Genomic DNA, 24818 nt, shown 5'->3' with positions numbered 1-24818 from the left:
AGATTTGGTCAGTATTTCTGATCAGCTTTCTCTGTACTCATGATGTTATATTGCTATGTGTTTTGAAACTCATAGGTCTCTAGATCCGTACCCTATTTACTGTCCTGTTCACCTGTTACTGTAGAGACTTTATTACTTGGTGTATGTTTGATTTCAAACCCCTCTTTTTTTAACCCTCTGACCTGGATTCTCATGTTGGTCTGAATTTCCAGTCATTACTCTGTCTCAGGTTCACTGTAGTGAAGTCTCCATCATTCTGACATGGCAGTTTAATCTCAATCCTTTGAGCAATGAAGATGAGGCATTGCATTTCGTTTCCTGGATCAGATTTCCTTTTAACAAAGAAATTTATGCAATTTTTCAGAAATCATTAATCATTACAACCTTAATGCTCAAAGTTAAGACAAATGACATCAAGGTTAAAAATAGCATAATAGAAATGAGTAAATATTCATCAAACTTTAGACACAGCATTTTGTTGGTACAATACAGAAAATCATCCAAGTCCATCAATTGGCAATAATGATCTCTTTATTGGACCAGATTTGACTCTCTGAAAACAAAAGAAAATCTAAGTCTGCACTTCCATATTTTTTTCAACATGGAGTATGACACTTGTTTTTTTGATGTGTTGCAAAATGTTAGCAAACAATATTCCTCTTTCATTTCCCTTTCTTATATGGAACAGGAAAAGGAAAACCGCATATATTTAGAAACAGTTTTAATAGTAAGCTATTTTGAATTTGCTAGTTTTATCCTGTTTTGTGATGGAATGAGTAAGTAATAGTAACAATGTAGATACTATCAATAACCTCGCTGACTGGATGTTACTTGGGGAGCCCAGTTTTTTAAAAAATGACTGTGAAATTCCTTTCTGTTTTGCTGCACTCATTCACCAATTTGTACACTTCCCATTTTAACCTATACATTTTCGAAGTTCTCTTCATTGAATGACTACTTAATAGGAGATGCTTAACCTCTTTCCCATGAGAAATCTGCATTTGCTTGAAGCATCCCTATAATTATATGAATGTTAAACAAGAGAGCAGAAAACTGAAACTATTCTGTTCATCCTGAATTTTGTGTTATTTTCCCATATGACCACTTCTGGTACTTTGTAGGATTTCCTACAGGTATGAGAGACTGGGTAAGGGTTGTTTTGAGGTAGCTGCTGTCACCAATTGTATATCTCTTCTGAGGAAGAGTCACTCGACCTGCAACATTAACTCTGATTTCTTTCCATAGATGCTGCCAGACTTGGTGAGCTTCTCCAGCAATTTTTATTTTCATTCTTTGTCTTTCTTTTAATTGGGCCTATCTAGTTATTGGCAGAGGATACATTACCATAGCTAATGTAAAAATGAGTAAAAGTATGTCTGTTGCATGATGGTGATAAATTCAAATGCATTTGTTCAGGTGTAATTGTTAGAGTCTTGGGGTCTGTTCCCTCCAAGGAGAAGTAGAACTCCTTGACTTCACACTCAGACTGTGACATTAGTAGAATGGGTGGAATCAATGTAATATGTTCATTAAACGCTTAAGACCCATTTCCTCATAAAACAAATTCCACATCATAATAATTATTAGACTCTGAATCATAGAATGATATATTAATTAACTTTTTAAATAGCCATAAGAAAGTTGTTTTCAATTTACTTGGCTGTTTTGGTGTTTCTTGTCTTATTTTTCTAGCATACATCTTTGTTCCAACTGGATCAGATTGGCCTTTATAAATGTGTTGTATAAACAAGCCAAGCCTATTTTCATCTGCATGCATTATGTGCATTTGAACTAGTATTTTAGTGGTTCAGGTCTTGTTGCTTTGGCATAGGGGAGCTGATGGCCTCCCATTATTATCCCTGGTATTATCCTTGGAATGTTAAAACAGAGACCCAGATGACATTGTTGGAATATTGCGTGCAATTCTGGTCTCCTTCCTATTGGAAAGATGTTGTGAAATTTGAAAGGGTTCAGAAAAGATTTATAAGGATGTTGCCAGGGTTGGAGGATTTGAGCTGGAGGGAGAGATTGAATAGGCTAGGGCTGTTTTCCCTGGAGCGTCAGAAGCTGATGTCCCTTATAGAGGTTTATAGAGGTTTACAAAATCATGAAGGGCATGGATAGGATAAATAGACAAAAGTCTTTTCCCTGGGGTTGAGTCCAGAACTAGAGGGCATAGGTTTAGGGTGAGAGGGGAAACATATAAAAGAGACCAAAGGGGCAATTCTTTCACTCAGGGTGGTACGTGTATGGAATGAGCTGCCAGAGGAAGTGGCGGAGGCTGGTACAATTGCAACATTTAAGAGGCATCTGGATGGGTATATGAATAGGAAAGGGTTGGAGGGATATGGGCCGGGTGCTGGCAGGTGGGACTAGATTGGGTTGGGATATCTGGTCGGCACAGACGAGTTGGACGGAAGTGTCTGTTTCCGTGCGCTGTACATCTTTTTGACTCAGACTGTGTACGTACTGGGTAGATGGTGGGATCAGAATTTAATAAAAAAAAATCTGGAATCAAGAGTCTAATGATGATCATAAATCCATTGCTAGCTGTCAGAAAAAGCCATCTGGTTCACTAATATCCTTTAGGGAATTAGGAATGAGCAGTAAATACTGGCCTAGCCAATCTGGTAATGAATAATAAAAAAAAATTGGTGGGAGCCTCATATTTTTAAAAAGCATGCTGAACCCATCCACAATGTTATGATACCATTATGAAAACTTAATGTTTTAAACTTATTACTAGTGATTTACAAGACCATAAGATACAGGACAGGAGCAGAATTAGACCATTCAGCTCATCGAGTCTGCTCTGCCATTCAAGCATGGCTGTTATCTTTCTCAGCCATGTTGTCCTACCTTCTCCCTTAACCTTTGATCCCCTTACTAATCAAGAGCCTATTTTTCTCTGTCTTGAAAACACTTACTGACTTGTCCTCCGCAGCCCTCTAGGAGAAAGTGAGGACAGCAGATTAGAGTAGAGCGTGTGGTGCTGGAAATGCACAGTCGGTCAGGTAGCATCCTAGGAGGAGGAAAGTCAGCGTTTTGGGTTTGCCTGAAACGTCGACTCTTCTGCTCCTCGGATGCTGCCTGACCTGCTGTGCTTTTCCAGCACCACACTCTCCACAGCCCTCTGTGGCAATGAGTTCCACAGGTTAACTATCCTGTAGCTAAAGAAATTCCTCCTCCTCAGATCTAAAGGGTCGTCCCTTCACCCTGAAACTGTGCCGTCAGGTCCTAGTCTGTCCTACTTGCAGAAACATCTCCACGACACTCAATCCAGCCTGTTCAGTAATCTGTAAGTTTCAATGAGGTCCCCTCATCCTCTGAAACTCCAAGCATTGACCCAGAGTCCTCCATCGCTCCTCATATGACAAGCCCTTCATCCCTGGTATGGTTCTTGTAAGCTTCCTCTGAATCCTCTCCAAAGCCAAGATATCTTTCCTTCAATATGGGGCACAAAAGTGCTCACTGTATTCCGAGTGCAGTCTGACCAGAGCCTTGTACAGCCTTTGCAGTGCATCTTTGTATTTGTATCCTAGCTCTCTTGAAATTAATGCTGACATTACACTTTCTTTCCTAACCACCAAATGAACCTGCCTATTAACCTTCAGAGAATCCTGGATTAGGACTCCTAACTCCCTTTGTGCTTCAGATTTCCAAAGTCTTTTCCCATTTTAGAGAATAGTCTCACGTGTATTCTTACTAAAATGCATAACCTCATGTGTTCCCACATTGTATTCTAACTGCTACTTATTTGCCCACTCGCCTAGCGCGTCCAAGTCCTTTGCACCCTGCCTGCTTTCTCAACACTAGCCCTCTACCTATCTTTGTGTCATGTTCAAACCTAGCAACACTGCCAACCGTTACTTCTTCCAGATCATTAATATATAACGTAAACAGTTATGGTCCTAACACTGACTCCTATAGAACTCCACTAATCACTGGGTTGCCATCCTGAAAAAGACCCTTTATCCCAAATCTCTGCCTTCTGCCAGTCAGCCAAACCTCTGTCCATGCCAATACCTTGCCCCAGCACTGTGGGCTCTTATTTCATGGGATCCTATGCAGCTCTTTGTCAGAAGCTTTTGGGAATCCAAATAGAACGTGTCTACTGGCTATCCTTTTTTCTAACTTTCTCGTTACCTCCTCAAAGAATTGTAACAGATGTGTCAGACATGAACTCCCCTTAATGAAGCCGTGCTCACTCCACCCTATCTTACCATGCAGTTCAAAGTACTCTGCAATCTCATTTTTAGTAATGGACTCTCAAATCTTGCCAACAACTTTGGTCAGGCTAACTGCCCTATAATTTCAGATTTCTGCCTCTCTCCCTTAAATAGGGATGTTACGTTAGCCATTTTCCAGTCCTTTGGGACCTTTCCCAAAAGATCACCGCCAATGCCTCTATATTCTACTCAGCTATCTCCTTCAGAGCTCTGAAGTATCGTCCAATGTGGGTGATGTATTTGCCTTCGGACCTTCCAGCTTCCTCAGTACCCTCTCTGTGATGGCCACTGTACTTAGCTCTTTCTTCTGACTGTCTTGATGTTCTGGTACATCACTGGTGTTTTCCTCTATGAAAACTGATGCAAGATACCTACTTGGCTTCTCCACCATTTCTTTTATTCCTTCTCGAGCCTCGTTTTCCAGGGTCCAATGTCCATTGTCGCCTCTCTCTAACATTGTAGATATCTGAAACAAGTTTGCAGTCTTCTTTCGTATTAGTAGCTAACTTGCTCTCACAGTTCATCATCTTCCTGCATATTGCTATTTTAGTTATTCTGTGTCCCCAATTGCCTGGCTTCCCAGATTGTATACTTCTTAGTTTGCTTTTATCCTGTCCCTGACTTGCATTGTCAGCCACAGTTGCCGTAAGATGGTTCTTATTCCCTGGGGTGAATCACTGCTGTGCCTGTGGAATCATCCCCACAAACTCGTGCCATTGCTGTGCCACTGTCTTCCTTGCTAGACTTCCAATGAACTTTGGCAGCTCCTCCCTCATTTTTGTAGTTATCTTTTACTCAATTGCAATACTGTTACATCTGATTCAATTTTCTCTCAAACTCCAGGATGAGTTCTATCATACTCTGAGCAGTAGTCCCTAGGGGTTCCTTCACTTTCAGCTCCCTAATCAAAGCTGTTTCATCCATCTGCTGAATCCAGAATTGTTGGTTCCTTCGGCTCGACTACAAGCTGCTCCAAAAAGCCTATCTTGTAAACATTTCATGAATTCCTTTTCTTGAGTTCTGCTACCAACCTGATTTTCCCAATCCACATGCATATTGAAGTCCCCCATGATGGTTGTAATTCATGCCTTTTATGTCTCCTGATTTGTTTTCTTTCCCATATCCTGACTTCTGCTAGAAGACCTATACACAGCTTCCATCGGGGTCATTTTTTCTTTAAGGTTTCTCAGCTCTACCCATAGGAATACTATGCCATCTGACGCTATATTACTACTTGCTATCGATTTAATTTAATTTCTTATTCACAAGGCAACCTGTCCCATCTGCCTGTCCTTTTGATAGAATGTGTATCCTTGGATGTTTAATTTCCAGCCATGAGCCTGTTGCAGCAGTCTCTTTCTGATATCTACAACACCATACCCACAAATTTCAAACATGCTCCAAGCTCATTTACCTTGTTTGTAGACTGTGTGTATTTAAGTACAACACACTTGGTTCGATGTTGACTGCCACCATTCTCATTGTTGTCCTCTTGTCTGCTGTGCCTGAAGTTAGATTCTTAGCCTTCCCATATTTTGTGCTGTTACTTGTTCTGAAACATTAACATCTGTTGTCCCCCCCTCCCCCCCCAACTTTTTTCTACAATTTTCTATGCAACATTACCCCCCAACACACCAGCCCTGACCCCACATACGCACATATCTTAGTTTAAAGCCCTATCCACATCCCTGGTTATTGATTCACAACGACTCTATCCCAGCATGATTCAGGTGGCGCCTGTCCTATGAGAGCAGCTCCCTTCTTCCTTAGTACTGATGTCAGTGTCCCATGAATATGAACTTGTTTCTCTCTCTCCAATCTTTTGAGCCTCGCTTTTATCATCTTTAATCTTGCTGACCCTGTGCCAGTTTGCTAGTGGCTAAGGTAATAATTTAGAGATTACCTTTTTGGTTCTGCTATTTAATTTAGCCTCTACTCATGTACCCTCAGCAGAACCTCTTTCTTCTTTCTGCTTATGTTATTGATAACTATGTGCATCGTGATGACTGGATATTTCCATGCCCACTCCAAATTTCTCTGCCGCCCAGATGAGAGACCCTGAGCGTAGGCATCAGGCAAGTAACAAAGCCTGCAGTACTTGATCCTGGCCACAGAACAGTATCTGTTTTCCTGACTCTACTGGTCCTGATTACAGCTGCCTTTCTATTTTCTCCCTCCTCTTGAATGTTACACTGTACTATGTGGCTAATGTCAGTTTTCTCATCCTCCCTGCAGCCCACACTTCCATCCACACGGGGAGCAAGAATCTCATGCGTGTTAGACAAGCTCAAGGCCTGAGGCTTCTTCAGCATTATGTCTTGGATCCCTATACCTGTCTTGCTTGGAGTCACACCCTCCTGTCCCTGACCATGGACCAAATTTGAGGTAGTGTGACACCTTCCTGTAAAAGTTTACAGGTAACTGTCTCTCCATGATTTGTCGCAGAATTCAAAGCTCAGGCTGCAATTCATCAGCTGTGAGCCAGACTTTCTGAAGCAACCAAAACTGCCTGCAGATGTGGTCATTATGAACTGCAATGAGGCCCACGTCATGCAAGTACAACACGTTGCCTGGCCTGGTATCTCTAATTACTTAGTTTTAAATTTGATTTTTAAAAGTTTCACACTGGTTTGTAAATAATTCTCCTATTTACCTTCAATCTGAAAGCAACCTATAACATATAGTCAAATTGATAGTGATCACCAATCAATGAACGCTCATTAATGGTTAATGATATCTGTTTTTCTTCCCGGGGATGCTGTAAGATCTGCTATATGTATCTAGCATTTTCTGTTTTTGTTTCAACATTCGTATTACTGCAGTACTTTTCTTAAATTGAATCAAATCAGTTGGGACAAGATCTTTGCATGTTGTCTTCACCGTTAGTTTCATGCATGTGAATTCACTTCAAGTATCATCAGTTTCAATGGCTATCTATTTCTTTACCATGGATATTGAATTAGACATTTAGATCAGGGCAACATTAATGGCATGTTGATCTATGCCTTGTCTTTTTTAGGTTGGAATAGTCATTGTTATTTTATTCAATTAAATGTAGATACTTATACCATAATTAAGACAGTAATCAGTGTAGAAGGTGCTTGGTATTTAAGTCTCTCTGTTGAAGTGAGATTTAAATGATCTTACAAATAATTGGTATTTGATTGATTTGAGCCTTGCTGTTTTACTCGACATTTCAGTAGAAGGTTGTCAGACTGATTTATGCGTAAATATCACCTGGGTAAAGAAGAGAAAACATCACAGACTTTTTAAAACAATTTTCATAGTTTTATTTCTAGAACTCCAATTGCAATATTGTGTTCTTATTAAGTAGAAGTCATAATATTTCATGTATAGGATTGATGTGTAGAACCTTTAACTATGTGGTAATGACTAGTTCTAGAATGTTGGGCAGTTCTTTAATGTACTTTTAATGATTTAGCAGTTTTGTTTTGACAAGATTGTTTTCATATTTAATTGTTTTATAATAATTGTTGGCTCGGTTTATATGGTGTGTGTTATTTTGTTTCAAATAACACTTTAGTGGATCAGGGCAAGTTTGATCAGCAAATAGTAACTTTGAATCTCTGATACAATCTTCTGTTCCAGTGTTTCTGATCTGGCCACCTTTCACTTTCTTCTGAGGATTCCTCCTCCGTGTGGTTATTAGGATCTTTCTCTGTCTACATGCACTTCTACTCCCACCCTTGTCCTTCCTTCCAGAATCTTAAAAGTTTCCTTCATTTTCACCCACCACCCCACTAGCCTGATTAAATGAGACCATCGTCAATCATTTTAGCCAAGTAAAACGGATGTTGCTGCCTCTTCCAACAATTCTGAAGGAACCACACAGTTTGTGACACCCTGTTGCAATCCTTGGTCACCCGTAACATCCGTTCCTGACCCTGCACCAGCTTTTCATGCAAATGCAGGGTGTGCAACACCTCTTTGCATTTTCTCCCTTCTCACCATTCAAAGTCCTAACCCCCCCCCCCCAAAAAAAAACGACAATTTGCTTATACTTCTTTAGCATGCTATTTATGATGTGGTGTCTGCATTGGAGAGGGCAAACTTAAACTGAGTTACGACTTGACTAAGTGCCTCAATGATTGTCATTGCAAGGTCAAGGAACACCTGTCATCTTTTGGTGTTCTTGATACCCTCCCTTATGCTAGCTTAAATGTTTTTATATGTAGAGGAAAGGATAGTAAAGATGATTTTCGGTAGGAGTGAGAGTAACAGGGGGACTTAAACTTTCCCAATATTAACTGGGAATAAAATAGTTTTAAGTACTTTTAGATGGGTCAGTTTTTGTTCAATGTGTGCAGGAGAGTTTTCTGTCACAGTATATAGACAGGCCAACAAGGGCCGATGCCATACTGGATTTGGTACTGGGGAATGAACCTGGCCAGGTGCTAGATTTGAAGGTAGGTGAGCACTTTGACAACAGTGACCATAATTCAGTTATGTTTATAATAGCAATGTGCAGGGAGAGGATATACCACAGGGAAAGTGGTATTGTTTGGGGGAATGCAATTATGATGCGATTATGTAAGATTTAGGGTGCATAAAATGGGGAAGGAAACTGCAGGGGGTGGACACACTTGAAATGTGGAGCTTATTCAAGGAACAGCTATTGCGGATCCATGATAACTACTTCCCTACCTGATAGGTATATAGTTATTGAGAGAGGGAGCCATGGTTTACTAAAAAAGTTGAAGTTCTTGTTAAGAGGAAGAAGAAAGCTTATGTGAGGATGAAGCGTGAAGGCACAATTAGGGGGCTTGAGAGTTAAGTTAGCCAGAAAAGATCTCGAGAGGGCGAAGACAGGCGTAGTGCCAGAATACAGTAGGATAGTAAATTTTGTTCCCTTTTTTAAGAAGGGGAGTTGGGACAACACTGGTAATTATAGGCCAGTGAGCATTACTTTGGTTGTGGGTAAGGTGTTGGAAAAGATTATAAGAGAAGATTTATAATCATTTGGAAAGAAATAATTTGATTAGGGATAGTCAACAAGGTTTTGTGAAGGTTATGTTATGCCTCACTAACTTTATTGAGTTCTTCAAGAAAGTAACAAAATAGGTGGGTGAAGGTAAAGCAGTTGATGTGGTGAATGTGCACTTCAGTAAGGCATTTGGTAAGGTTCCACATGTTAGGCTATTGCACAAAATAAGGAGCATCGTGACTGAAGGTGACTTAGCAATTTGGATCAGAAATTGGCTAGCTGAGAGAAGACGAGAGGGTGGTGGTTGATGAGGAATGTTCATCCTGGAGCTCAGTTGTCAGTGGTGTGCCGCACAGATCTGTTTTGGGGCCACTGCTGTTTGTCATTTTTATAAATGATCTGGATGTAGGGGTAGAAGAATCGGTTAACAAATTTGCAGATGACACTAAGGTAGGCAGAGTTTTAGATTAGATTACTGTGTGGAAACAGGCCCTTCAGCCCAACAAGTCCATACCGACCCTCCGAAGAGCAACCCACCCAGACCCATTCCCCTACATTTACCCCTTCGCCTAACGCTATGGGCAATTTAGCATGGCCAATTCACCTAACCTGCACATTTGTGGACTGTGGGAGGAAACCCACGCAAACATGTGGAGAATGTGCAAACTCCACACACAGTTGCCTGAGACGGGAGTTGAACCCGGGTCTCTGGCTCTGTGAGGCAGCAGTGCTAACCACTGTGCCACCGTGCTGCCCACTTAAAGTTTGGGATAGTGCCAAAGGATGTGGGTTACAGAGGGATGTAGATAAGATGCAAAGCTGGGCTGAGAAGTAGGAAGAGCGTGAAGTAGTTCACTTTGGAAGAAGTAACAGGAATGCAAAGTACTGGGCTAATGGTAAAATTCTTGGCAGCGTAGTTGAAGAGAGAGATCTGTATCCAGATGCATAAATCCCTGAAAGTTGCCACCCAGGTTGATAAGGTTGTTAAGAAGGCATATGGTATGTTGGCATTTATTGGTAGGGGGATTGAGTTTCTGAGCCATGCTTCAGCTGTGCAAGACAATGGTAAAGCCCCACCTGGAGGATTGCATGTGGTTCTGGTCACTGCATTATAGGAAGGGTGTGGAAGCTTTGGAAAGAGTTCAGAGAAGATTTACTGGTATGGAAGGAAGGTCTTACAAGGAAAGGCTGAGGGAACTGAGGAGAGAAGAAAATTGAGAGGAGACTTAATCGGGACATATAAGATAATCAGAGGGTTAGATAGGGTGGATAATGAGAGCCTTTTTCCTCGGATAGTGAAGGCTAACAAAGGGGCGTTGCTTTTCATTGAGGCGTGATAGATTTAGGCAGCATCCAAGGAACAGGAGAATCGACGTTTCGGGCGTAAACCCTTCTTCAGGAATCATAGAACATATGGTTTCCTGAAGAAGGGCTTATGCCCGAAACGTCGATTCTCCTGTTCCTTGGATGCTGCCTGACCTGCGCTTTTCCAGCAACACATTTTCAGCTCTGATCTCCAGCATTTGTAGTCCTCACTTTCTCCGCGTGATAGATTTAGGACAGATTTCAGGGGTAGTTTCTTTACTCAGAGTAGTAGGGATGTGGAACAGTCTGCCTGCAACAGTAGTATACTTGCCAGCATTAACAGCATTTTAAATGGGCATTGGACATACACCTGGATAATAATGGAACAGTGTAGGTTAGATGAGCATCAGATTAATTTCACAGGTTGGCGCAACATTGAGGGCCAAAGGGCTTGTACTGCGTTGTAATGTTCTATGTTTCTTTCTGTCTTCAGTTCTGATGAAACGTCATTGACCTGAAACATTAACTTTGTTTCTCTGCATGGATGTTGGCGAAATTGCTGAGTATTTCCATCACTTTTGTTTTTATTTCAAATTTCCAGCATCTGTAGATTTTTGCATTTGCCACTTGTAAATTGTGTAAGGACAAAAATTGATTGTTCTGCCTTATGTCAATAATAAATTCAGGTGAATAAAATTTTGTTGAATGAAGTTTGGAAGTTTGCTTTGAGCAGAATTTCGGCAAGGTAACACCTATTCCAACAAGTCATGACGAACCTATCCCAACAGTCACTGCATCAGAGGTCAGATCAGTTTTCCTTTGTGTGAATCTAAGGAAAGCGATGGGACCAGAACAGTGTACCAGGCCATGTACTCAGAGCACACGCAGATCAACTGGCAGAGGCCTTCTCGGACATCTTCAACCTCTCCTGCCAGTGGCAGTAGTCATTGAGACTAATGTAGAATATCTGGTCAGCATGGAATAATTGAACCAATGGGCCTGTTTCTGTGCTCTGTGATTCGTAAGTGCTCATAATCCAGAGCACTTAGTTCACAGTTGAGGAAGAGGGAGTTTAATCAGAGATTCACCATCTTCTGATTTAACTGGAGACATTCATTCAGTGTGTTCTAGGTACAACGGAATTCATCGTGGAATTCTCAACTTCCCAGGCAATTCCTTCAGAGTCTGTCATGATGGGGATCCTCAACAGCCCTGTACACAACTCGCACTTATGCTGACATAATGACTGACTGACTGAACATTGGAAAATCTGGTTATAGTCAATGACATTACATCTCTATCTTATGCTTTGAAGAATAGTTAGAAAATGAGCAGAATGGAAGATGGGATGAATGCAGTAGACTAAATTAAAATAATGCAAATAAATCATTGTTTCACTTGGAAAGTGTGCTTGAGTCCTTGAATAGTGAGAAGGGAATAGGTGACAATTGCTGCATCTTACGCTCTTGCAGATAAAGGTGCTACAGGAAATGGAGGGGATGTTAGGCGTGACTGAAGAGTAGAACAAAGCATTAAGGAGGGTACACTCGCTTTGAAATCCTGAAAAAGGGAGGGTAGCGGAAGACTTGTCAGCAAAATCAGGCTTGAAACAGGCAGAAGGAGGACATACACAGTTCTTTCAGTTTTTATAAGGAGGGTAAAGTCTTGTCAATGAGGATAGAGTTTTTAATGAGGATAAACCAAAAATGTCAGAAGTTTTGGTTAATGTCTCGTTTGTGAAGGGTTAAGATTGAGAATCTGGCGGATGTTATTGTGACGCTGGAAGGATTTGAAAATGCAAGTAGCACTTACAATTGAACAGCTATTTGCAGAGTCATTGTAGGCCAGGAGTGCTGAGTGGTTGAAGCTTAGTGCATGACACAAGCAACTGCGATTTACATGACTAGTCAGTTGATAGAACAGAAAAAGATGTTTTGTGAAGCTTTTTATTTTGCAGTCATCAGGGCATTTTGCAAGAATACACATTCGAGGTGAAAACCAACATTTTTACTGTGTGAGTGGAGCATGTGGACTGGTTAGTATATGGAATGTTAATTGGTCACATTGCCATGGAGAATGCTCATATATACAAAAGACAATCAGATCATTTCAAACAGTATGTTCCTTTGCTGCTTCCGTACCCGACCAACCCATTCTTACAAACCTTGCATCCGTGTCTAATGTTAGTTGTAATACTGCAATTGGACAACATTTGTTGGATAAATCCTAAATATGCAAGGAATTATGCTAGTAACCAGTGTACTGGAAACCACACATTAATTCACAGGGCCTCTGTCTTTGCAGGCAGAATTCTATACAAGCTTTGTCTGTTTCAACGCAACAGAATAAGTGACAGCCATTGAATGGTTTACTTGAAAGTGCTGTCCAATCAGTCAAGAATTTTTTTAATCTCCTTGTTCAGACATTATGACACACCTCTTGAACAGGTGAACCTTGAACCCAGGCCTTCTCGGTCAGGCACAGGTACATTACCACTATATCACAACAACCCTGTACCAATCTGTGAACTTAACTGATTTAAAATTTAATCAAAGCTTGGTTCTTAATTGACAATTAACATTTTTCATAATAGTTCCTGTACCAGTCAGTCCACTTGCCAATCAATCAGGACTGTCCTCTAATGCAGTAAACATGTTTGCTTTCCCCTTGAATGACCTGATCAGTGTAGGGTATTGCTGAGTAGCAGTTGAATGGCAGGCTATTTAAGAAAGTATTGGAATAATCAAACTTTGAGACAATTAAGGTAAAGATTTCAGCCATAGTAACTGAGATAGGGTTGGGGTCACATGTCACACAAGTGGCAAGGCCAAGATTTATTCCCTAGCAAAACTGGAATCAAGGGACAAACTGGTTGATGTTATGCCTGGCACATATGATGGTATGGTTTTTGGAAGTCTATCATCTCAGCTTCAGGACATCCCTAAGAGTTCCTCAGGATATAGTCCTAGTGCTATAAGGTCACAACTGGGGATATTCACTGAGGATCGAACAACACTCAGCACCATTTGCGACTCCTCAAACTGAAGCATTTGGTGTTCAAATGAGGCAAGATCAGGTCTTAGAATGAAATGTGTCAAATTACATTTGCAACACACAAATGCCAGGCAATGACTATCTCCACTAAGTGACAATCTAATCACCACCCTTGACAGTGTTGCCATCACTAAATACCCCACTATCAACATCTTAGAGGTTACTCAACTCTGCTTGCTGTATAAATACAGTGGTGAAGAGTAGGGCAGAGGCTAGAAATATGGCCCTGAGTAACTCTTTCCACAGTCTACACAGCACAAGCCAGGAGTGTGGTGGAATACTCCCTGGATGGGTACAACTCCTCTCTCCAGCTTGACACCATAAGGACAAAGCAGTTTGCTTGGTTGGCAGCACAGCCACAAGTACCCATTCCCTCCATCACTGATGCTGAGTAGCAGCAGCGTGTACTATTTACAAGATTCACTACAGAAATTCACCAAAAATCCTCAGATAGCACCTTCCAAACCCACGACCACTTTCATCTTGAGGGGCAAGTGCAGCAGATAAATGGGGGCAGCAGATAAATGGGAGCACCACCACCTACATGTTTCCCTCCAAGCCACTCACCATACTGACATGGAAACATACTGCCATTCCTTCACTATTGCTGGGATTCCTTCCATAACAGCATGTGGGTCTATCAAAAGTATGTGAACTGCAAGTAGTTCAAGAAAGTAGTTCACCCCTTCTACCTTCTCAAGGATAACTAGGGACAGGCAAGAAAATGCTTGCCCACCCAGCGATTCATGCCTCATGAATGAGTTTAAAAACATTAGTTACTCCATGGTAGACCATCTGCTTAAACCGCTGCCATCTATGTGTGAGGGTGCTTCAGAATGCTGTTGGATAGCTCTTGTCTTTTCATTTATTGGCGATGAATGAATGGCAGAATATATTTAGTCATATTGATGTGTAACTTGGAAGTTACAATCTTGTCATGCACTGGTATTCCCTGTTCCTTTTAGCTGTCAAGGTTGTAATTTAGGATGTCCTGTCAGAGCAGCTGTCGCGAGTTTCTGCAGTGTATCCAATAAACAGTTTTATCATAGCTAAATTGTTTGAACCTTGCGCTTCAAAGGCCAGTCAAACGGTACCACTTTGTTGTTCTTGGTTTCAATCTTTGATGAACCAAAGTCTCATTTCTGACTTGTACACTGTTACCCGAGAAGAAATTTTAATGAGCGTGAAAGCGAGTCACTAGCTATAAAATACCAGGCCCAGGTCTACCCTAAGTGTAGAAGTAGACTCCAGTGCGAGATGTAGTTTTGGAGATACAAGCTTCATGGCGGCAGCGACTGCTTTAGAGTTCTGCCACCTCCTTGGCTTACAGATAGTTTATCCTGTTATACTTCTCTGTCTCAATTACTGGTTGTGACAACTTTTATGTCTTACAGTCTGGCTACAATAGAAGTTTCGGAAGTACTAACCTGTGACATGTTCCTGTAGCCATGGCATTTATATAACTGGTCCAGCTGAGTTGTTAATCAATAAACCCTAAAGATATTGTTAAAAGACTTGATTATGGTAATGCCTTTAAATGTCAAGAGAAAGCATTTAGGTTTTTTCTTGTTGAGGATGGTCATTTTAACACATTTATCTGGAAGAAATGCTACTTTTCACTTATCAGTTCAAAGCTGAACACTGTTTAGGCTTGCTGCAAATGGAACTGAGGTGCTTTTATTGTCTGAGGAATTACAAATTAAGTTGTATAGTATTCAATGTTCAGTACATAGCCCCACTTTTTCTCCTTGAGGCGGAGACAGATTGATGGCCGTTGATGTGATAGCTGAAGATAATTAGACTTGAACCATAGCCTCAGGACAAAGCCGCATGAGTTTCTCTTAGCAAAGATAGTTATCCTGTGCCAGACAACAGGCTTCCTTTGTTCTAGAAATTAGTCTAACTAGTTATTTCCTATTGATTTTTTTCCTATTTTGCTGAGGTTCTTCTGAGCTAAATTTTGCTATATGCTGCTTTGCTAGCATGGAGAGTGAACCTCAGCTCTGGAAGTCTGGAGTCCAGGCAGTAAGGAATTTTGGACTTGGATGATCCAGTCACAGCCTTTTATTTAGCAATGGTGAGCAAAATATGCAAGTGCCAGTTGGCACTGCTGGCTTTTTAAAAAACAAATGTGGAATGTCACATTGCTGGTTCTGCCAGCATTAATGTCCATCTCTAATAACCCTTGAGAAAATGTCCATCTCGAACTAAAGGTGGTGGTGAATTGACTCATTTTGCTGAAACCCACATGGCGCAGAAAGACTGACAGTGTTGTTAGGAAGTGAGCTTTAAGCCTTTGACCCAGCCACATCGAGGAATGGTGGTTTAATTCCAAGTTAGAATAGTGTTGAGATGATATGGTTTCCATGCATCTGCTACTCTTGTCCTTCTAAATCTCACGCTCACAGGTTTAGACAATTTTATCAAAGTGGCCTTGCTGAGTTGCTGTAGTGCAGCTTGTAGATGGGACAGACTGCTGCCATTGTACTTTGGTGTTGGAAGGAGTGATTGTTGAAGATGAAAGATGGGATGTCAATCAAGAGGGCTGCTTTGTTTTGGATGGTGTCGAGCTTCTAGAGTGTAGTTGGAGCTGCACGCGTCCAGGCAAGTTGTATTCCATCACACTCCTGACTTGTGCCTTGTAGATATTTCAGGCTTTGAGTAATCAGGAGGTGGGTTATTCCTTGCAGAATTCACAACTACTAATCATTCTTTGTAGTCCTAGTATTTAAATGGCTGGGTTAGTTCAGATTGTGATCAATAGTAATCCTGAGGAGGTGGTTGATGGAGAGTTCTGTGATGATAATACTATTGAATATCAAGGGAACGAGTTAGATTATTTCTTGGAGAGATGCCTTCATCACATTGCTGATAAATAAGTGTAGACTAGTCTTCTCATTGACTCGTTTGATTTGTCTAGCTTCGTGTGAATAGGACTTAGCAGAAAATTCTCTGCATTTTGACGTGGATGTCAATTTTGTAGCAGTAGTGAAGCAACGTGGACTGGATGCATGGCTTGTAGTGGAACATGACAGCTAGGATCTCGAGATTCAGAGCCATCCTGTATTATAAATGTATTCAGCTGTTTATTGATGTGATTAGAAACAAAATTTAAATTGACTTTCAAGAAACATTCTTTTAACAATGAGGTTTATAAATTTATGATTTGGGACTATGCTGTTAATTCAGGTTAGAATGAAGAAAGTATTTGACATGTTTGTCTGCCTGGCAGCTAGCCTGGGTGGTTTGATTGCTACAGATTAAATAAAAGGAAGAAAGTGTTTGTGCTTGGACAGCAACCTATATGTTGGCACTGGCTAGATAGTCTCCAAAAAAGCCTGAGGAGTGTTCACATATGCTTTAAATAGTCCATTAGTGTGAAGGCTTACCGGGATAACCTGCCAACATTTCTTTCTGCATACAAGAACTCTTGTGATTCACGTTGCTGTAGTGGACTTTGAGATGTGCCATTCCAGGGAAAGCAATTGTGAAATTGGATTGTGGACTGTTACATTTCTTGGTTCCTAAGTTTGAAATAATTGCAATTGCATTGTGTGTACTTGCTGCATACTGTGGTTGGTAGGTTGATAGACTGATTCATTGTTACTTGACACATGGCTGAAATACAACTGTAAAGTGTGGCAACTTGGCATTATCATGTCAGTTAGTTCTTAGGTCTTTATGAATAATGTAATGTAACACTATTTTCTTAAAAACGCACTGTCTTATCATAGACAGCATAGTCTGCCAGGATCTGGGAAAATCCTTCTGGTTCACAATGCTGGAATATGGATAGAAGCTTCTGTCCAGATTTAAAAGTACAAATTGGTGTAGATGGACTGGGTTTCGATCTCCGGGACACTGGCTATAGTACTGGGGTAAAAGGGAGCTATTCTGATGGAACAGACTTGACTTAAACTATGCTAGGACCAATGCTATAGCAAATTGAATAACTAGAGCTGTGGAGAAGACTTTAAACTAATTAATTAGATGGGTGGAGGCTTTGGGAGAGGGGAAATGTAGGCTTACAAAACAAAGATTGCAGGGTAGCTATTTGGATAATGATACCCATAGAGGGGCAGAATGTACAATCGTAGAAAAATAGCAACAAATGAGCTCACAGAGACAAAATGGTAAAAAGACAAAGCTACTGGTTCTTGAAGCAAAATAAATGAATTAACAGCACAATAGAGATTAATTAGTATAATCTTACAACCATCACAGACACAGTTACAACAAACACTACCTCCCCCCACAATTATTTTTTCAGAGCAGATCTCCGAGGTCCGTACACAGCTTTCGAAAGCAGAAAACAATGCATCATCATACCCATCACTGTGCAGAGAATCTCCTAGTGGCTGTGCAGCCACACAGCTTAAAGGAAATGCTGACAAGGAGACCAGAACTCAGAACTAAGTGTTCACTGATATGTGACTGTTCAAAAGACAGGTAGGAAGGATAGGTTGATGAGGTATCTTTGTTTTACAAGATGGAATAAGTCTAATCTCAAAAATGATTTTGGATTGGAAGATTGGGTGGAAGTAAATAATAATGAGAATATTGGTGAATGCAGTCTAAAGGCCCTCATCAGTGCTGTATTGGAGCTATAACTGCTTCTTGAAACTGTTTTAGCTCAACTTCTTTCTATGGTGGAGAATTTCATTGGCTCACCACTCTCTGGCTGAATGATATGTTGATCTGACTAGAGATCAAGTTATTTAGGTCTGGCAATATGTAATGACGTAGGTTGAATAAATAATCTGAGTTAAATATCTCCCTGAAGACAATGACTATGACATGGTAGAATTTAGCATTGAGTGTGCTAAACTTAATCATAATCACAAAAGAGTGACCAGGTGGAGTGGGCAGGTAAAGGGGTCAAGCAGATAAGGTGGTTGAAGAGACATTTAGGAAAGTAGTTCATGATTCACAGCAAAGTATATCCTAATGGAGAAGTCTAGAGAAAGAGAAACAATCATGGTTAACTTGGTAAGTCAAGGAGAGCATTAAATTGAGAGAAAAACATGCAGTGTAGCAAAGATTGGTGGTAAGACTGAGATTTGAGAGAGTTTTACAAGCCAACAAAAGATGACCAAAAGGAATAAAGCAGGAAAAAATAAACTTTGGGTGTAAACGAGAGTTTCTTTAAATATCTGAAAAGGAGCAGAGATGCCAAAGTGAACACATGTTTACAGAAATAATGGGCAACCAGGAAAGCAGGAAGGAACTTGTTTCAGGTTTAAAGTTTCTTCTGTAGTTTAAAGAATGGTTCCTACAAAAACGATGTTTGGTTGGAAGAGCTTTTAGTCTGTTATTACAGCGAATATCTTCAAACATGAAAACTTGTCATCCTTTCAGCTATTAATTTGAATTTATTTTCAGAAATTTATCTGTCACTACTGGGATTGTGATAACAGTCTGATTGTGGCCAAGTTGAGAGCTGAATTTTGTTTGACCAGAACAAAATAGCATTCCGCACTGGTCAGTAGACCTGCCAACATGATAGAATGGGAATACCAGGTAGACAGTTATGCATGTTCCAGTACTGAAGGAGTCATTTGTTTTATAGAATTATAGAATCATACGGCACAGAAACTGACCTTTCAGTCCAACTAGTCCATGCCAACCAAGCTTATAGAATTAATCTTGTTTGAACAGTCATCACTACTCCTTCTTTAGAAGGATACATACGGATCATGATTAGAGTGGTGCTGGAAAACCACAACAGTTCAGGCAGCATCCGAGGAACAGGAAAATTGACGTTTTGGGCAAAAGCCCTTCAGGAATTCTTGTTTCGGGCAAAAGCCCTTCATCGTCAATTTTCCTGTTTCTTGGATGCTGCCTGACCTGCTGTGCTTTTCCAGCACCACTCTAATTTGGACTCTAATCTCTAGCATCTGCAGTACCCACCTCCGCCTACATACAGATCATGTTCTAGGACCCTTAATACACTTGGTGCTTTTAAAATTATTTAAAGCTTTGTTTATATGATTGCTATGCTAAGGGCATAGCACATCATCTTAAGCAAGAGATCTCTGGTCTGTAGCTGAGTGTTCATTTTTGTTTGACAACATTTCTGTTTGAGACAGTTGTAGATGACCTTTTACTTACCACTTATTAATTTTAGATTTAGAAACAATTATTAATAATTTAGGTTGCTTCTCACAAAATAAAGTATGATTGGAAATTATAATACTTACTTTTTTGAAGTTAATTTTTCTAATTAGCGACAAGTGAATAAACCCTTTTAGTATTTATTTTTGTTGTATATTAAACCTCATTTTGAGGCAGTCCACAGTCTTGACAGTTCATTTTAGAAAAATGAAATCAGTGAGTGTAGCAAGTGAATATTTTTTAATATTCCATCAGTACTGGACAGCATAAATTTGTGCTGGCATCAAAATTAAATTAACATTTTGCTCAAGATACATTCACGAAAGTGAAAAATGAATTGAAAGCAAAAAGATTGTGTTGAAATACAATACTAAATGGAGGCTAGCCATAGGATGACACCAAATTTGGAGGTGTAATGGACAGTGAAGAAGGTTACCTCAGATTACAACAGGATCTTGATCGGATGGGCCAATGGGCTGAGGAGTGGCAGATGGAGTTGAATTTAGATAAATGTGAGGTGCTGCATTTTGGAAAAGCAAATCTTAACAGGACTTATACACTTCATGGTAAGGTCCTAGGGAGTGTTGCTGAACAAAGAGACAATGGAGTGCAGGTTCATAGCTCCTTGAAAGTGGAGTTGCAGGTAGATAAGATAGTGAAGAAAGCATTTGGTATGCTTTCCTTCATTGGTCAGAGTGTTGAGTACAGGAGTTGGGAGGTCATGTTGCAGCTATACAGGACATTGGTTAGGCCACTTTTGGAATACTGTGTGCAATTCTGGTCGTCTTATGGAAGGATGTTGTGAAACTTGAAAGGGTTCAGAAAGGATTTACAAGGATGTTGCCAGGGTTGGAGGATCTGAGCTATATGGAAAGGTTGGATAGGCTGGGGCTGTTTTCCCTGAAGCATCAGAGGCTGAGGGGTGACCTTATATAGGTTTATAAAATCATGAGGGGCATGGTTAGGATACATAGACAGTCTTTTCCCTGGGGTGGGGAGTCCAGAACTAGAGGGCGTAGGTTTGGGGTGAGAGGGGAAAGCTATAAAAGAGACCTAAGGGGCAACCTTTTCATGCTGAGGGTGGTGCATGTATGGAATGAGATGCCAGAGGAAGTGGTTGAGGTTAAATGTTAAATTGCAACATTTAAAAGGCATCTGAATTGGTATATGAATAGGATGGGTTTGGAGGGATATGGGCCAAATGCTGGCAAATGAGACTAGATTAGGTTGGGATATCTGGTCGGTATGAGCGAGTTGGATCGAAGGGTCTGTTTCCATGCTGTATATCTCGATGACTATGCCTCTGTGTGTTCTCTCAATTTTGTCCTTTCTAGGAAGGTGTTGATTTATACAGGGATTCTGTGGAATCTGACTAGGTTCGATTAGTACTCAAATTAGTACTTAATCTAAAAATCTTCACCGTGTTAATTGATGATTGTAAGAGAGCGTCACTGAGTCTATATAAAAGAGTCTACACTTAGTGTCTGTCGATGAAAACATTATTTAGCTTGGGATAAGTGTAGAATGGTGTTCTTCACTGGTCAGTATTCACTCCGTAATGTACATTTATGAACTTTACCTGGATATAAAGGACATAATTTTAAAGTTTGAAAGTTGCATGCAACTTGGGCTTATAACACATAGTACTAGATTATTTCAAGGGAATGTGGCAAGTCTTGTGAGATGGGTGAATGTGGAAGATGAAATGGAAGGTAATAAAGTGTGATATGAATTTTGGAAGGAAAGGCAAGGAGATGCAGTTTTAAATGTGGTTTTACGGAATGGAAAGACGTTGATTTACATGTGCAAGTTTTTAAAGGGAGCAAGACAAGGTGAGAAGACACTGTTCTGAGAAAGAAAAACACATTTGGGAATCTGAATTTCATAAATAGTTTGAATGCAAAGAAGTTAAATGTTAAGATAAAACTGGTTATGTTACAGGTGGGATATTATTTGCAACCTTGGGCATTTAACTGTAGGGAAGATACCAAGACTTCTGTTATGATACAGAGGCGACATACTAGAGTGTTATGAGGTTGAGCAACTTAGAGTAGAAAGAAGCAGAAATTCCATGAGAGCTGATAAGGTAAAGAAAAAGTATGATCGTGGTGTTGAAAAGAAAGAAGTACTTTGATATGAAGAGAAACTGTTTCCAATAGTAGATGGTCACTAATCAGAAGCACAGTTGTAAGATGATTTTAGAAGATTCAAAGGGGCGATGAAACACTTGAATATCTTTTGGTAGTACAGAACTTTAGTATTGAAAAAAGGTACATTTTGTCAAAGTTTTTTGTCTTAGACTCATCAGGACGATTCACAAAAATACCAATTTAGGAAAAAGTATAATTTATCCTGCTTGAGAGGGGAGTGCTGACTGGTTGGCAAGTGGGCTGTGATAGAGGTGTTCCAGTGGAGAATGCACCAATTAATGATGAGAAATGAACAGTGCATGACTGTCACGAATGTCTGACCAGTCAGAATAAACCTGCCTGGTTTAAAATACTAATAAAAGTCTGGAAGTTAAGTATCATTCATTGTTAATTGCTGCATACTCCTTGTAAATGACCCAAGCAATCAATGCACTCTGCTGATGAGGTCTTTAGATTAGTGGCGCTGGAAGAGCACAGCAGTTCAGGCAGCATCCAAGGAGCAGCGAAATCAACATTTCGGGCAAAAGCCCTTCAGGAATAAAGGCAGTGAGCCTGAAGTGTGGAGAGATAAGCTAGAGGAGGGTGGGGGTGGGGAGAAAGTAGCATAGAGTACAATGGGTGAGTGGGGGAGGGGATGAAGGTGATAGGTCAGGGAGGAGAGGGTGGAGTGGATAGGTGGAAAAGGAGATAGGCAGGTAGGACAAGTCCAGACAAGTTATGGGGACAGCGCTGAGCTGGACGTTTGGAACTAGGGTGAGGTGGGGGAAGGGGAAATGAGGAAACTGTTGAAGTCCACATTGATGCCCTGGGGTTGAAGTGTTCCGAGGCGGAAGATGAGGCATTCTTCCTCCAGGCGTCTGGTGGTGAGGGAGCGGCGGTGGAGGAGGCCCAGGACCTCCATGTCCTCGGCAGAGTGGGAGGGGGAGTTGAAATGTTGGACCACGGGGCAGTGTGGGTGATTGTTGTGGGTGTCCCGGAGATGTTCCTAAAGCGCTGTGCTAGGAGGCACCCATTCTCCCCAATGTAGAGGAGACTGCATCAGGAGCAACGGATACAATAAATGATATTAGTGGATGTGTAAGTAAAACTTTGGATGTGGAAGGCTCCTTTAGGGCCTTGGATAGAGGTGAGGGAGGAGGTGTGGGCGCAGGTTTTACAGTTCCTGCGGTGGCAGGGGAAAGTGCCAGGATGGGAGGGTGGGTTGTAGGGGTAGCCTGGACCTGACCAGGTAGTCACGGAGGGAACGGTCTTTGCAGAAGGCGGAAAGGGGTGGGGAGAGAAATATATCCCTGGTGGTGGGGTCTTTTTGGAGGTGGCGGAAATGTCGGCGGACGATTTGGTTTATGCGAAGGTTGGTAGAGTGGAAGGTGAGCACCAGGGGCATTCTGTCCTTGTTACGGTTGGAGGGGTGGGGTCTGAGGGCGGAGGTGCTGGATGTGGACGAGATGCGTTGGAGGGCATCTTTAACCACGTGGGAAGGGAAATTGCGGTCTCTAAAGAAGGACGCCATCTGGTGTGTTCTGTGATGGAACTGGTCCTCCTGGGAGCAGATGCGGCGGAGGCGGAGGAATTGGGAATATGGGATAGCATTTTTGCAAGAGATGGGGGATGAGGTCTTTGTCAGTTTTTCTCTTTATTGGTATTCTTGCAAACTGTTCATCAGCAGTTATTGCCCATCTCTATTTCCCCTTGTGCTGATCTTTTGAACCACTGCAGTCCTTGGGGTATATGGACATCTATAATGCTGTTAGGAGCCGAAGGACTTTGACCTCGTGATGCCGAAGGACTGGCAATATATTTTCAAAGTTAAAAGTCACAACACCAGCTTTGTTTTGATACTTAAATGAGCCACAACACACTGCAGCACCCAGGAACTACGAGAAGCTGAAAAAAAAAACACCTGTACAATGTATTCAGGGACAATGGGTATCCGATAAGTTTAGGTCTGCTGTGTAGAAATTGGCAGACTGGGCAAGAAGACACAACTCCCCCAGAAACTCTAGCCACCCTGCCATACATTAAAGACGTCTTAGAGATAACGGCCAGACTACTCTAACCCCTAGGCATCATGTAACCCCACAAACCTATCACCACATTGAAACAGCTCCTGATGAATTTAAAAGATCCCGTACCAACAACCAGCAGAACAAACATCATATACAAAATAACCTGCAAGGACTGCAACAGACATTACATTGGACAGATGGGCAGGAAACTAGCCACCAAGATACCAGCTAGTCACCAAACGACATGACCAACTATCACTAATGTCCATACACACAGATGAAAAGGGACACCAGATCGACTGGGATAATACATCCATCCTGGGGCAGGCTAAGCAAAGACACGCATGGGAATTCCTAGAGGCCTGGCATTCAAACCTTAACTTCATTAACAAACAAACTTGATTTGGACCCCATTTATGAACCCCTCAATGAGAATGGGAAGTGATGTCACCCACCACAACAGACTAAGACAGAAAAATAGCAAACAGGATAGAACATCACCACTTCATCAGAGGCTCACTGATTATGTTATCTAGCATGGTGACGAAATGCCTGAGAACAAATCTATAAGCTCAGGTAGCAAACTTACAACCTGATTCACAATCTGAGCTATAAATCTTCTCCATATCGCAAACACTTTGATCTTTTACTCTCAATTCTGTGTCCCGTGAGCCTGCCCCACTAGTGACCTGATGAAAGAGCAGCTCTCCGAAAGCTTGTTCTTCCAAATAAACGTGTTGGGCTATAGTCTGGTATTGTGTGATTTTTACGTTTGTCTACCCCAGTCCAACACTGGCATCTCCACAATATATTTTCAAGTCAGGGTGGTGAATGGCTGGATGGGATACCTGTACCTGGTGGTGTTCCCTTGCATCTGCCCTGTCTTCCTAGATATAAAGGTAATGGCATTCAAAGGTCCTGTTTCAGGAACCTTGGTGAGTTACTATAGTACATCTTGTAGGCAGTACACACTACTGCTACTGTGTGTTGGTGTGAAGAGAGTGAGTGTTGTAAA

General features: G+C 41.2%; 1 protein-coding gene across 6 annotated transcripts in view; it reads left to right on the top strand.

Annotated features, from left to right (window-relative positions):
- The window catches only part of wdfy3 (WD repeat and FYVE domain containing 3), a 407974-nt gene that overhangs the window by 32250 nt on the left and 350906 nt on the right, over positions 1 to 24818 (top strand). Inside the window, exon 2 of one of the 6 annotated variants that reach the window (XM_043696098.2) lies at positions 6465 to 6614. The exons of the other annotated variants lie outside the window; for them this stretch is intronic. The gene's annotated coding sequence lies outside the window, so the exon portion shown is untranslated. The remainder of the gene's footprint in view (positions 1 to 6464; positions 6615 to 24818) is intronic. 6 annotated transcript variants of the gene reach the window in all.

Source organism: Chiloscyllium plagiosum, unplaced genomic scaffold (assembly GCF_037043375.1).
Source record: "Chiloscyllium plagiosum isolate Xiang-an unplaced genomic scaffold, Cpla_swu_hap1 HiC_scaffold_1, whole genome shotgun sequence".
In the NCBI taxonomy this organism is placed as follows: domain Eukaryota; kingdom Metazoa; phylum Chordata; class Chondrichthyes; order Orectolobiformes; family Hemiscylliidae; genus Chiloscyllium; species Chiloscyllium plagiosum.
The sequence above is the reverse complement of the archived record's forward strand: the minus strand, read 5'-3'. Positions and strand labels throughout refer to the sequence as shown.